Raw genomic sequence first — 14,453 nt, 5'->3', positions numbered from 1 at the left:
ACCCATTCGAGACCAATGCATCTTGGACAATTGCCTGAGATGCTCCTGACATGATTATGTGTTGAGCTAATTATAGGAAAGTTGCATAGAATGGGAAGTGTGGATTTTAGTTAGGGCAAGTATTAGGAGATGATGTACCTTGAATTATGACAAATACCGTCTTTGCTAATTTGGGGGTGTCTAAGTTAGAGATTGCGTTATGTTTTGATGAGGCTGTGACTGAGGGAGGATATGACCACTTTTATTCTTTTTCATTTCAAAATTGGTATTCAAGCGAGTCACGGAATTGAAAGACCAATTTAGAGGAGTCTCTATGAATGCGTCTTGTCTGGAAAGCAACTGAAGTTGCTTAATTGTTCTTTTCATTTCAATATGATAGATTGAAATGTTTAAAATCAATTTTTCAAATAGTTTAGACATTAAAATTGGCTTTGGTCTTTTAATGTGTTTTCACTTAAAATTTTTGTTATGGTATTAAAATAATAAGAAGCAGATATTTAAATTGAATAAAAACCCTGGATTGACAACTAAAAAGAAATAATTTTAATTTACATAAAATCAAAACTATATGCATGTTTTTTTGGTGCCTGAAATCCTTATAGAAACTCACTATGGACTACTAAAGTTATGATTTAAAAATGAATACAATAATATTTATATAACTAACATACAATGATACAAGGAAAGTATATGGTACCAAATTTTCTATACTATTCTGAAAATAAATTGGTTTTTGTTATTTTTCTTAGAAGAGAAAAATGGTTTTAATGTAAAAGTATTAGACAGGTAGGGAAATATTTGTTTAAAGAGTTACCTTAAAATTAGGCTAATGTAAATGGTTCTTCTCAGTTCTTTCTTAAATGGAAAAACACCATCAATATTGGGGGAGCAAAAAGGACGGAAGGAATCCCAGAGGGAGACATCGTCTTGATGTATGGGAGATCTCTAGCAAAAATGTATTGAAAACACCATGAGAATGGATTAAAAATACAATTTGCTTTGTGTTCCACAGATTTAAATGTTTCATTGTATTTGATGTTTGTTTATATGAATCATAATCACTTGTCCACGTAAAAAGGTATGTAGTTTAAAGATTTTAAAAATTGAGAGATGTCTGAGTTTATTAGGAATTGCACTGATTATTTCAAATGGGAGTGTGTTATTTATCAAAGCTGCCTGAGAGAAAAAAAATATGTGGTTCTTAATTTTCTACCCAAGGTTGGTACTGTATTGCTCAGCATTCAAGAATAATAACCATGAGTATGCCAAATACAATGCCCTTATTACTGAGTTGTTGGCCAACCAACTTATATTCACTGGCAAACTATCTTCTATTGTAGTATTACTTGGTGTCTGCATGAGGACAACAGTCTGGTTCAGGCTGACCAGACTGAGGTGGGTGGTGTTTTCCTAACAGAGCTGGTTTGCCCCAGCCAGCCACTCCAGAAAAAATGTATTATGGGAATCAGTCTGCTCTCTCACAGTGAGGGGAATTTTCCAGCCAATACATTTGATTGTTCTTATGTAAACAGCCCAAGTATTAAAAGGGGAGAAATGACATAACTTCATGTGAAACCAGCTTCTGCCTGTTTCTGTCGGACACACCCAGGTTAGAATGCTCTTTGTTAAGTTACGGAGTCTGGGAGAGAGGGCAGTGCAGCAGGAACGTCAATATGGTCAGGAGAATTGTTTAAGTCTCAGATTATTCTGCACCAGTTGATAAATAGCCACTATCCTGAGTAACCTTCCACACCAATGTCCCCTGTCCATGTGGTTCCTTCAGTGGATCCCTAAACCTCTCCAGGATGCGGAAACTCAAGAAGAATTCCCTGACAGAGCTGAGGTCTCCAGGTCCTCCATCTGGGGCAATAGCCTCTGTTCCAATAGGCCAGTGACTGTGTGTTTCTAGTTCTAAATCCATTGAATTTAGCCCTGACAAAGAGCTAGTGAATAACATTTCAGCAAATCAGTTGAAGACCAAAACCAAAAACTCAACATGGATGACAGCAATCAAAACAGATGAAAAAGACCCCAGCCTGAAACCAGATGGCCTTTGGAGCCCCGTGCTTCTTTAAGGACAGTGTCAGTATTGACTGTAATACAGTTTAGCCTTCCTCATTTTTCACTCCTCCACTTTTGGAACAGGTTCTGTTTATAATCCTTCAAAGAGTTTATAGCAATTGCTCTAAAGTTCCATGGTGGAGCATTTCTGCTAATGAGCATATGCCGGAAACGTGTGGGTAGAATGATAACAACCCACCCACTACTAAGCTTATTTTAGAAAATGCAAACATGAGAAAATGAAAATTAATTAATAAGAAAATTAAGGCAAATGCTAAAAATCCAGAATTTGGGATTTTCATTTTTTTCTTTCTCCTTTTGCCTAGAGTCATTTACGAGCTTAAATTGTGTCTTCATTTATTTAAAATCCTCCAATGTCTTCCTATTGCTCTGAGAATAAAATCCTCACGCCTTAGCATGACCTGCAGTGTTGTCCATGATCTGGCCATGGATCTGACAAGGGAACAGGAAAATGTTGTCTCTGGTCTGATCTCATACTGCTCTTGCCCATTTTCACCCTACAACTGGCACATTCAACTTCCATAGAAGTACTGAGTAGAGTCCCTGCCTCAGGGCATTTGGAATTTTTTGTTCCCTCTGTTCCAAATGCCTTCCTCTGGTTCCTTCTGTCACTAAGTTATTATTTCCTTAGAGAAAAGCTACTGATCATCCTATATAATATTGTTATTCTTTTAGGCATTCTGGTTTACCTGTAACTCTAACTATCTAACTATCTGAGATTATAACATTTTTTGTTTGGTATGTCTTCCTCGTCCAGAATGTGAATTATTGAGGGCAGTCACTTTTTCTAACTTATTTTTATTGTAGTCCAGTACTTAAGAATGAGAAGTAGCAGGGTGTAGAAGACGCACTATAGAGAATGACTAATACACAGGCTCCAAAACTAAACTATCTAGAAATTTAGTCTTACCATCTAATTGTTGCATGACCCTAGGAAATAATGGCACCACATTGTAGGATTCTTGTGAAAGTTAAATAATAAAACATGTAAAATTCACTTAAAACAGAGTCTGACAAATCAGATATACATGTTTGGTATTGTAAAAACATTTAAACTAGAATATAAAATCCACAAGAGCAGGATTTTGATGTTTTATTCATTGACCAATGTTTTGGTTTGGATTTGAAATGTCTTTCAAAGGCTCATGTGTTGGAGGCTCGGTTTCAATGCAGCAATGTTCAGAGATGGGGCTCTGGAAAATGATTGGATCAGGAGGGCTATAATCCCATAAGTGGATCAATCCATTGATGGGTTCATAGCTGAATGGGTAATTTGGAATTCATGGGAACTGTAGGAGGTAGGACCTACTTGAAGAGAGTGGGTCCTTAGAAGACTAATATCTTGTCCCCAGCCCCTTTCTCCCTGTCTCTGTCTTCTACTTCTTTCTAGCTGCCATGTGGTGAACATCTTTGCTCCACCAACATCCCTCCATGATATTTTGACTTACCACAGGTTTAGAATCAGTGGAGCCAAGTGACCATGAACTGAAAACTCTGACACCATGAGCCAAAATAAATCTTTCCTTCTCTAAGTTGGTTTTCTCAGGAATTTTTACAGGCATTTTAACATTTCCATTTGTTACAGCAATGGAAAGCACGCTAATATGTAAAACTGATACTGAGAAGAGAAAACACTACTGTGACCATACCCGACCAAGTGTTACTTTGGAACCTTTGGAACTCATTTGTGGGAGAAAAATTGGAAAGGTTTGGAGATGCAGCCTAGAGAAGCCTTAGAATGCCTTCACGAACCAAAGTCTTTCAGTGAGAACCTACTTCCTACAGTTTCCATTACTTCCCAATAGTCCATTCAGCTATGAATTCATCTGCTATGGTTTAGATAAAAGGTGTCCCAAAAAGCTGCTGTGTTAATTCAGGAGCAAAATGATTAGATTATGAGAGTCCTAACCTAATTTGAGAGGAATAAGTGGGTGATAACTATAGGCAGATAGGGGTTAGCTGGAGGAAGAAGTTTAGTGTGGGTGTGGCTTTGGGGTTTACATTTTGTCCCTAGTGCCTTGATTTCTTTTTCTCTCTCTGAATCCTGGTTACCATGAGCTGTTCGGTGTTCCTCTACTGGAACCCTTCTGTGGTAGGTAAGACCTCATTGAAAGAGGTGGGTCCCCGGAGGCATACTCTTGGGGACTATATTTTGTCCCTGAAACTTTCTCTGCTTTCTTGCTGCCATGAGGTGAGCACCTCTGCTCTTCCGTGTGCTTCTGCCATGATGATCTGCCTCACCACAAGCCTAAGTGGTAGGGCCAAGTTATTATGGACTGAAACATCTGAAACCAGGAGCCAAATTAAATCTTTCATCCTTTTAAGTTATTTATGTCAGGTATATTTTCACAGCAGGGGAAAGCTGACTAACCCAACCAAACTTTAGAACTTAGAGCAGTATCTGTTTTATTATTGGTACCCAAAAGCAAATGTTGAGTTAGTATTGTTAAATTGTGTCCTATAGTCTAACTGAATGGCTCCTATTTTAAATTGATCATAATACTCTTTCTTCCTAAGACTGGCTTTGGAAATCCTTCTCCAACCAGTGTTGTAGGAGGAGAACACCAATGAGAACACCAAACAGGCACGAAATTAAAAAAAAAAAAAACCTGTTAGTATCATAAGATCTAGGTATTGTATTTATCTTAGAACAAATATATGCAGTTTATTTTCTATGTTAATCTGAAGGCTTATCTGTCCCTGCTTCCTTTTGACCACTTAGAAGTGACGGAGATGAGGGAAAGGAAGAATGCTAATTCTGATTTCTTCTGATACCATGGCACTTAGTTTTATCTTTAGGGTTGAGGTATGCTCAGATCACAGAGAAGTGTAATATAAGAAACTATTAAATCTCACTGCTTTAATTAAATGTTCTTCACCTGACTAATAGCAGCAGAAGTGTGAACCTGAATTCACTCTACACTTCATAGGTGTTAACATTGCCTAAATATGAAAATTAAGTATTAGTGGTTTCTTAAAAAAATGAAACCAAGTAAATGATGTATAAATGGGAAATTTCAGGGACACTGATAAGATTATCAAAGACATTCACAGGAGAAAGCTATAATTATTCAAACACCTTAATTTTCTTTACAATTTAGTGAGATTTTTTTCATTTATAATGTTGAAGTTGCATTCACATTTATTCTTCTCTTTCTGGCAAAGGTATCATTTAAATCAGTTGGTTGGGGCTTGGTGTTAATGAAATTGTAGCCAGGGATTCAGTCCCTTATCTTCTTGTCAGAGTCAGATCAACACAGAGAAAGCTCTTCTATGATCCCTGACTCTACCATTATTCTGTTCTTCTGTCCCACACTTGTGTTCAGTTGTTTTCAAGGCAGGAAATTTATTCTTATAATCAATTAAACAATAAATATTTACTTGAATATTGAGAATTCAAGAAACATTTTTAATTAAATGAACCCATGGTTTCCAATAACTGTAAAAACTTAAAATGTGAGAAAATGTATTTGTCCTAGAATTCGGAAAATTCTTATTTTTTATTTGAGACAGGATCTCATTAAGTTGCTGAGGCCAGCCTCAAACTTCTGATCCTCCTGCCTCAGCCTCCCAGGCAGTAGCTGGGATTATGTGTGTATACCACTGTGCCTTGTGTGTGTGTGTGATTTTCTTCAAATCTTGATTATTGTGAATAATGATACAATGAACATTGGAGGGCAGATATCTTTTTGACATACTGATTTCCTTTTGAATCAATCCCAAGAAGTGGGTTTACTGGATGATATGGTAGTTTTATTTTTATTTTATTTTTTTTTACAAAGCCTCCATACTGTTTTCCATAATGACTATACCAATTCACACTCTCACCTACAGTAGATAAGGTTCCATTTTCTTCACATTCTCACCAACCCTTGTTCTTTGTTGTCATTTTGCTAATAGCCATTCTAATAAGGGTGGGTGGTTATCTCATAACCATGTATAGGTTTTGATGTGCATTTCCCTGATGATTGGTGAAGTTGAACGTATTTTTCAGCTTTAATTTAGTACACATTTCAGTAGATCCGAAGCTCATTCTCTGTATAATGCCAAAGTACTTCTCATACATATTATACTTTCCTGTATATACTTATTTATATTTTTTTATATTATATTTCGTAAATATATTGATACATATTTATATATCTTTATTTATATTGTTAATATATCCATTCAGCGAATATCTAATGAACACCAAGTACTGTTTAGGTATGGTAAAAATATTCACCACAAAGTACCAGGTAAGTTTCCCGTTTTTGTACCAGTAAGGAATAAACTGTAAATATAAAATTAGAATAAGTGATAGTAAGAAGTTCTGTACAAAATAAAACAGGGCAAGCTGTTAATGAGTAGCTGGGAAGAGAAGCAGAGTCATTGAAATTGATCAAGGAAGCCTCTGAGGAGCTACAGTTGAGCTTAGATGGAGGATGAGATGCAGCAAATAGCAAGAAACCATGCCAGTCCAGGCAGAAGGAGTGGAGCAGGAGTTCCAAGGCAGAAAGGAAATTGGCATATTTGAGCGAAAAGTACAATAGCAACTAAAGCCAAAGTGTCTGGAGTTAGAAGGTGAAGAGAAGGTGACAGGAGCTCTGGAGGACAAGAGGGTGGAGATGGTACAGCGGATTGGAGCCTCTGATAGGAAGTCTTTAGTTTATCTCATGATCCATAGGAAACATTAGTAAACAAGTGGTATCATAATGTGTTTTAATTTACATTAAAGATATTTTTGCTCTGATTGTTATGTGTTCCGAAGGGGACAGAAATGGAGGTAGGAAGACCAGTTAGGAGGTCATTACAAGATGGAAAGGATGGGAGCTTGACAAGGATGAGGACAGTGATGATAGTCAGCTTCAGGATGTATTTTAGGGACAGAGGTGACAGACCTTGGTGAGGGATCATTTTTGGAGTGGGGAAAGGATGAACTACCTAGAGTTTTGACTTAATCAACAAGGTAGATGGTAGTGCTACTTTCTTCTACTTTCCCCTACTTTTGGTAGAGGGGAAAAGAAGTCAAGACTTATGTTTTGACTCTGATAATTTTGAGAAAAGCCTTGGCACTTTTAAATAGAGATCCCAGTAGTAATAGTAACAGTACCAGGCAAACTGAAAATATAAAATTTTTAGTTTCATGTCACTCTTAAAAACGTGAGACATTAAAATGAAGAAATTCAGGTTATTGAGACAGAATTATCCAGCAAGTTGAATCTGGAAAACCACCATGTCTGGTCTTTAAATTCTTATCTCTAATACAGCTCCATCTGAAACATCATTTTCTATTAACAGAAGATTCTCTGATGTAACACATTTTAAAGATCTATTTTAAGAAATGTTTACCACATAATAGTAGGAAATTACAAGCCAAAGGTTCCTCTTTGGCATAAGAGCCACTGTCTACAAACCAAAGAGTATTCCAAGCACGGAAGCCAAGATAGATAAAGAATAATGAGCAAAAAAATTAAATAGACTCTATTCTTGCAAATATTTGCAAGAGTATATGATGTGTACTAAGTTATTTCTAAAACATGTTAGGTTGTGATCTAGACAGAATATACCTTGTTCTTTGGAGGTCTTGCAGGTATGTTACAAATGTGTAAATAGCTTTAGATTTGCATAGGGGTTATAACCATAGGCTCAGTAACTGTTCTTGTTTATAATACTGAAAGTATGAATACTCCAAGCTTAAACAATTTGGATCTTTTATTTATGCAGTACTATGCATGTATAGAAGACTTTGTGATAGGTTGAATTGTGCTAAAACACCACAAAAAAAGAAGCCAACCATTATGATTTGGGTTCCATGGGAAGCAGACTCTGGAATTGAGATTTGTGAGCAACTGGTTTATTGGGAATGGACTTGGAAATGACACTTTTAGTGAGAAGCGAGAAGCTGGATTGTATAAAGGGAGAAGATGAACTGCAATGTGGTTGCAAAAAGCCTCAGCCAATCCTCTGTGGAGCAGTCAAACTGGGATGGCTCTTTATAGATGTCTTTGATTGAGGCAAGTGGTTCAGGCTTTTGTAGCCCCTCATTGACTAGTGATTTAATGTGAGTGTAACCCTGGGCAAAGCAGCTTCCTGTAGCCAAGGGCAATACCTGGGGATGGGTTCAGCTATTGGCTACCATTGGACTACATACCCAGCAGGTAGGAAATGAGAGCCTCAGTCCTTGAAAGGAGATGCTGTTCAAATCCACTTGTTTGTATAATAATTTCATCTCATCTGGAAGTGACTCTGCCAGGATTCCAATGACTGCAGAAGGGTTTGTAGGATGAACTCTAGACCCAGCCACAATGCCTGGTCTCAGGGCTACAACTGATACTCATCACCTCCCTCCTTTACTATTCATTCTATATTCCCTTTAGTACAGTGGCAACTCTATGCAACTCTATTGGTCAAGGTGGCTTACCTGATGGGAAGAGTGTGTGTATATATATATATATAGTTGTAAATGGACACAATACATCTATCTATCTATCTATCTATCTATCTTATCTATTTACTTATTTATTTATTTTATGTGGTGCTCAGGATTGAACCCAGTGCCTCACATGTGCCAGGCAAGTGCTCTACCACTGAACCACAACCCCAGCCCAGGAAGAGTCAAATCTTAACCCAAGGGTCACTGTATTCTTCTCATGTCATAGTTAGTGAACTTGTCCATTTGCTTTAAAAAAAAAAACACTGAGGATTGAACCTATAGACACTTTACCACTGAGCTACATCATCAGACATTTTTATTTTTTATTTTGAGACAGGGTCTGAATAAATTGCTGGGGCTGTCCTTGACTTGTGACCCTTTTGCTTCAGCCTCCCAAGTCACTGAAGTTACAGGCAAGCAACATATGACAGGCTCCACTTGCTTTAAAATAAATGGGTCCTTATGGAAAGTAATTTCTTTCTTGAGATAGATAATCACTTGGCTTAAAAAACCCAATGTGATTGTGTAGTAACTTAAAATACAGTGAGACTCCTGCTATCTGTCCTTATAGAAGCTTTCCCCTTCGGACAGTTCCAGGGAAATTGCCTGAATTGCCTCCAGTAGCAGAGACTGATATTGAGCTCCTGGTATGACACTATTCCTTGAAGAGATGAAGCATTCTTTACTTGTAAGTCTATTTTATTGAACTTCTTCCTATCCTAGAATCAACTTTTATACTACTTCTTCCAGGATGGAAGGGTTCCATTGTAATTGACTTGTGTGATGTTTTATCTCTACAAGGGATAACATCATAGTAGGGGCTTGGTTTTAGTCTTTGTTGCTCTCAGATTGTCCACTTAGGAGCAGATTAATTAGATGAGTTTTAGTGAATGGGATCTCTGTGATGTTTGAACCATCGTATTTTCCATTCCTGCTAATGTGTCTTCTCTGTTCATGTCAATATTGCTCTAGCATTGGGGTGGCTGATGATAGAGTTTGTCTATTTTGTTAATTAGTGCCTCTTCTGGAGTGGATGATCTAGTGGGTATAAACAAAGGATACAAAGGTCTTCAGACTATATGTCCATTCTCATATCCATACACTTCTTTGCTTCATTGTCTCTGATCTTTTTCAATCTTTCTCTTTCCAGGCTCCTGATCAACCAGCCAAGCAAGCTGTTTGTCACTGCCTGCAATCTAGCGTCACAGGCTGTTTCTTTGTCCATACAGTGGATGAGTAGGAGCGACACCTGAAACTCCACTGGGAGGATTCCCTCACTGATGTCTTTCAGTGCCATTCTAAAAGTGCAGCAGCAGTCCAATTTTGGTTTGTGCCTACAGACCCAGCTATGCCATCTACGATTTCCTCCTCCATCAGCATGTGAGAAGGGGACACCCTAGAACTCAAGCAATTGTGGTGAATATTTCATCTCCTTAAGTGTTGGTGCCATGCCAAGAAGTAGAAATTAGGGCTGAGTAAGAGGGGCAGTTGAACTATGACTCAGTTGCAAAGATCCTCAGCACACCCCAAGAGAATAGTGAAGCTACTTCAGAGATGTCTTAAAATGAAGCCAGAGGACTGGGCCTTTTGTACTCCTGCCTGGACTTGTTACTGGAGTGGGCTGCCTTGGGGATGTAATCTTGATGAGGTAGTTTGGGGCAGTTCATGGGGTAGGCTAAGCTGTGGGTGTGTGAGCAGCACAGCACTCCAGGGAGTTGGGAGAGCAAGGGCCTCAGTGTTGAAGTATGGGATCTTGTTGAAATGCCAAAGATCCAGTATACCATCCCCAACCCACATACATTTTCCCGGGGTAATTTATCATCTGAAGAAATAAGCCCCCCCCCCCCCAAAAAAAGCTGTACTGGTTGAAGTCAAAGTCAAAGTAACACACAAAGTAGCACTTTGCATAGGAGAACTGTTGAACATTCCACTAATTCCAACCATTTGGCATCATGTAGGTAGATGTTGAAATTGAAAGGCAGGAATGAAGGAGCACCATATTGGGACTGAAATGAAACTTAATATCCACACCCATCTGAAACCTGAATCACCCCTCCTGGAACTTAGTGAAGTCACTAAGAGAGGCATCACCATGTATGCAGTCACCTGAGATGAAAACCTGATTATCATTCTCAACGTTGTTCTCTTCTGCTTCTATGTTAGATTCTATCACATCCTATAATTAGGAACTCCGTGCTTTTTGTTGAATTCATCACTCCTCTTTATATCTGTTGCCTTAGTTCAGGCTAGAATCACTTTTTTACCTAGATCATAAAAACGGCCTCTCCTGTTGTTTCCTTCCTTTCAAATCTCACAACTTCATTAGGATTTATGTATTCTGCAATATACTTTAACCAGAATGATTTTTCTAGAAGGAAAATCTGAGGATGATAGGTCCCTGCTTGGAATTCATGAATGGCTACTTATTGCTTTCCTCATGGACTCCAATTCCTTGATCTGGAATGCAAGGCTCTTCCTGGCCTAGTTTTTCTGTCCCCTTGAACCCCATCTCAACACTCCTGCCATAGTCCCTTTATCCCAGCTTGTCAGTTCATAGTTTCACTGACATTCATTATTCTCCATGTCTTAGGGCTTTACAATGGTCACTGCCTTGGCCTGGACCTCTTCTTCTGTGGTGGCAGAAAGATGCTCCCTCCTCACCAGATATCTTGTTCTAATCTCTGAAACCTGTGAATATATTACCTTAAATGGTAAAAGATACTTGACAGATGTGGGTAGGCTAAGGATACTGAGATGTGCGAGTTATCCTGGATTATCCACTTGGGCCAATGAAATTGCAAGGATCCTTATAGGAGGGAGAGAGGGTTAGAGTAAGAGGTAACGTGATGACAGATGCAGAAGTCTGAGTGATGGCATTGCTGGGAAGGGACCACGGACCAAGTAATGATGCAACCTCTAGAAGCAAAAAACCGATTTTCCTTAAAGAATCCAGAGGAAATGCAAATCTGCCTACACTATGATTTTAGTCCAGTAAAACCCATTTTAGCTTTCTGACCTCCATTACTGCAATTTTTGTTGTTTTAAGCAACTCAATTTGTGGTGGATTTTATATAGCAGTAATAGGAAACTAATATACCTCCCCAGTGCCTAAATTCTATTAATCGTTTAAGACGGAGCTGAAGCAAATATTCTGTTTCGGAGATTCTTCTCTATGTTTCTATAGCCAACACATTATTCCTTATTCTTTATTATGGATATTTATTCATTCTATTTTACTCTAGGCCCTCTTAAACCTCTTGCACCCTATTTGAGAGCTGTAACAGTGTCTTATGTTTCAGTTCTTGTAGCAAAGTGCTGGCGTAGGCTCAGTGAAGGTATGATGCCTTCTTTCCACTGTCCCCTCACCCTGAGGCTTCCCTGTACACTTTGAAGCCACCACTGCTGCCTGGGTATTAAATGAACAACCCTGCTTTGTGTTTTGAGGGATTATACTTTTTCAGGGATTGTGTGTAAAGGGACCAGAGTAATCATTTGATTTAGCTCAGATGAGCTTAGAAGTCCCAGGCGGGCAGGGAAGGGTTCTCCTACAGAGAGCTCAGAGGGATTTAAAGGCAGTATCCAGCAAAAGTCCTCATTCCCCAGTATTACGAGTATTATGAATGCTTCCCGCAGCTCTCCTCCCTGTGCTGAGCTCCTGGAATCCTGAGAGGTGGTCTTCAGCTTCCTTCCCTACAGTCCTCTGAGTCTGGTTCACTCCCTTTCTGGGACCCTCAGCCTGTCCCGCTTCACCTTTTCTCCCGCAGGTGCTCCTCAGTGCTCCATTCTTTTACCTGTTCTATTTTCGTGGCCTGAACTTGATCATTTACTTCCCTCAGGCCCTTTCTTTGATTCTCTGGAGACTGTTTTAGAAATTAAAAACAAATATCCAAAATCAACTTCTCCTCAAGGCTGTGTGCTTGCCTCTGGCTGACTGAAGGGAAAGTCATAGGAAGTTCAGAGAGAAAAACACAAATGTTGGAAAAACAATATTGCTGCATTCCTGCCTTGTTATAAATATTTTTAAATGAATTAGTAGTGAGAGGCAATGGAAGAGCATACCAAAATTTCGGTAGGGGAAGTATTTTTTAAGTCTAGATTTTTTTTTTTTTTTTTTGGTGGAAGGGGGGAGAGGGAGCTTCCACTGGGGATCCCCTTATCACTGACTGATAGTCAACATTTTGGAAAACCTCTGGGGCTGAACACTTTGACTAGAAACTAAGTATCTTGGAAGATGCTATCAAGAGATTATGGGCAAGACAGCTCTGATTTTCAGATACAAAGGTAAAAAAAATACAGTGCAGGTAACCCAATCATCTGCCTTCCCCACAATCTTCACATTTTTTTTATATGATGGAGAAGAGGTGATTTTATGTTTTGCCTTTCATCTCGGCACCATGAGATTCTCACTGTCTCTCCCTTTCCTCTGGGCCAGTCCTTCCTTTGCTATCCTTGTCCTCTTGAACCCCTGCACTTGGGCTCAATGCAACATGAATCTGTCTGACTTTCTGCCCTTGGAACCTGGCTGTGGGAAGTATGCATGTCGCTTTATTACTCTGACCCTTCACTTCCCACATTACTGCTGCACAGGAGTAGATGTGACTAATATTAAGATGATTGGTTTAACAGAAGGCAGTGACCGCACAGAAAGGCAAACTGTGCCGCCAACATTTAATATTGCCCAAGGTCCCTAAGGAGATCAGTTTGTTGGTGTCCTAGGTTTATAATCTCATGTCCCATTTGGTCTCTTGGTAAAATCAGGTGCTTCATAGACGCACCCTGTGTCATCCCACCAGCCATGCACTGTATCTACAAGGTTTGATCTGCTCTCATATTCCATATTCATCCCCATCTTGACCCTTCTCTTCTGTACTGTGAACACCCATTCTTCTGACTTTGAAATGACAGCCTGTGAGACTCCTCTATGTTCATAATCTGGGGCTCTCAGCATGCTAATTTGCCTCTGGGGAAACAAGGGAAAAATTTCAGTCCTCCAGCTGCATTTGTCTCACTTATAGAAGGCAGAAAATCCAGTCATTGCCAGGCCTCTGATAATGCTGTTTAATGTGTGAAAACTGAAGTTCTCAGAGGGGTTCTGGAGGGAGAACATGAAGCCATGCTTGGCCTATCAAGTGCTCATGGGCTGGGGGAGGGTTCCCCTGTGACTCAGGAGGGACTTTTTCTTTTTGATGCTTGTCTTGCTTTGTTCCCACAGTGAGTTTCTCTTGTTTTCTTTAAAGATGTTAGCATTAAATGTAGAGTGATTCCCTTCATTCTTCCTTCTCCCTTTCCACACTGCCCAGAGACTGGGTTTTAAAAGCAAGCTCAGGTATTTCTTGAAGTGATGGGTCCCTTGTGGGGAAGTCATAGCTTTATTGATTAAAATCTTGGTATAACATCCAAAATTGCTGTTTTCCTGTAATTTGGTGCCAGGTTGCCTCACCACTTTCTCTAGGGACTGACTATATATCAAATGCTATTTTTCATGCTCCTGTTTTCTGATAAGGGCCTTATAAAACCATGAGTTTGACCTGATATTAGGTTTCCGGAGATGAAAGCACCAATACAGATTGCCAAATGTCCTCAAATACACTGACAATCCATAGCAATAATTTAAAAGCAAGGTATGACTAGGGGAATAATATTCTTAGACTTGGGTGTTTGTGTTTTGATCTCCTAACTTCAGTGTGTATTTTTACCCATCACAAACATTTTCAATCAATAATTAAAATTGGTAAACAGATCTACAGGAGAAAAAAAAATCCTTCAGTTGGTGTTTAATAGATTGCCTCTCAAAGTCATTCCCTGACACAGCAAGTTGCTGAGGGAGATTGTGCCAGTAAATAGGATGGAATGGTTTGATTAAAAAGTAAAACAACACAAAACCTGACATCCTGTTGTGAGTTTAAAAATAAAGCAAAATGACTATTAACAATCTATGTTGATTTCTGTGAAACCA

The 14,453-nt window shown here is 38.9% G+C and overlaps 1 long non-coding RNA gene across 2 annotated transcripts in view; it reads left to right on the top strand.

Annotated features, from left to right (window-relative positions):
* Positions 1–14,453, top strand: part of LOC110598342 (uncharacterized) — a 234,718-nt gene that overhangs the window by 19,967 nt on the left and 200,298 nt on the right. For both annotated transcript variants that reach the window (XR_013437312.1, XR_013437290.1), the window contains one exon: positions 9,648–9,913. This is a non-coding gene — a long non-coding RNA (uncharacterized LOC110598342). The remainder of the gene's footprint in view (positions 1–9,647; positions 9,914–14,453) is intronic.

The sequence above is a fragment of the Ictidomys tridecemlineatus genome, chromosome 1 (assembly GCF_052094955.1).
Source record: "Ictidomys tridecemlineatus isolate mIctTri1 chromosome 1, mIctTri1.hap1, whole genome shotgun sequence".
In the NCBI taxonomy this organism is placed as follows: Eukaryota; Metazoa; Chordata; class Mammalia; order Rodentia; family Sciuridae; genus Ictidomys; species Ictidomys tridecemlineatus.
Note: the sequence above shows the minus strand (reverse complement) of the source record. Positions and strands in the feature narration are given on the sequence as shown.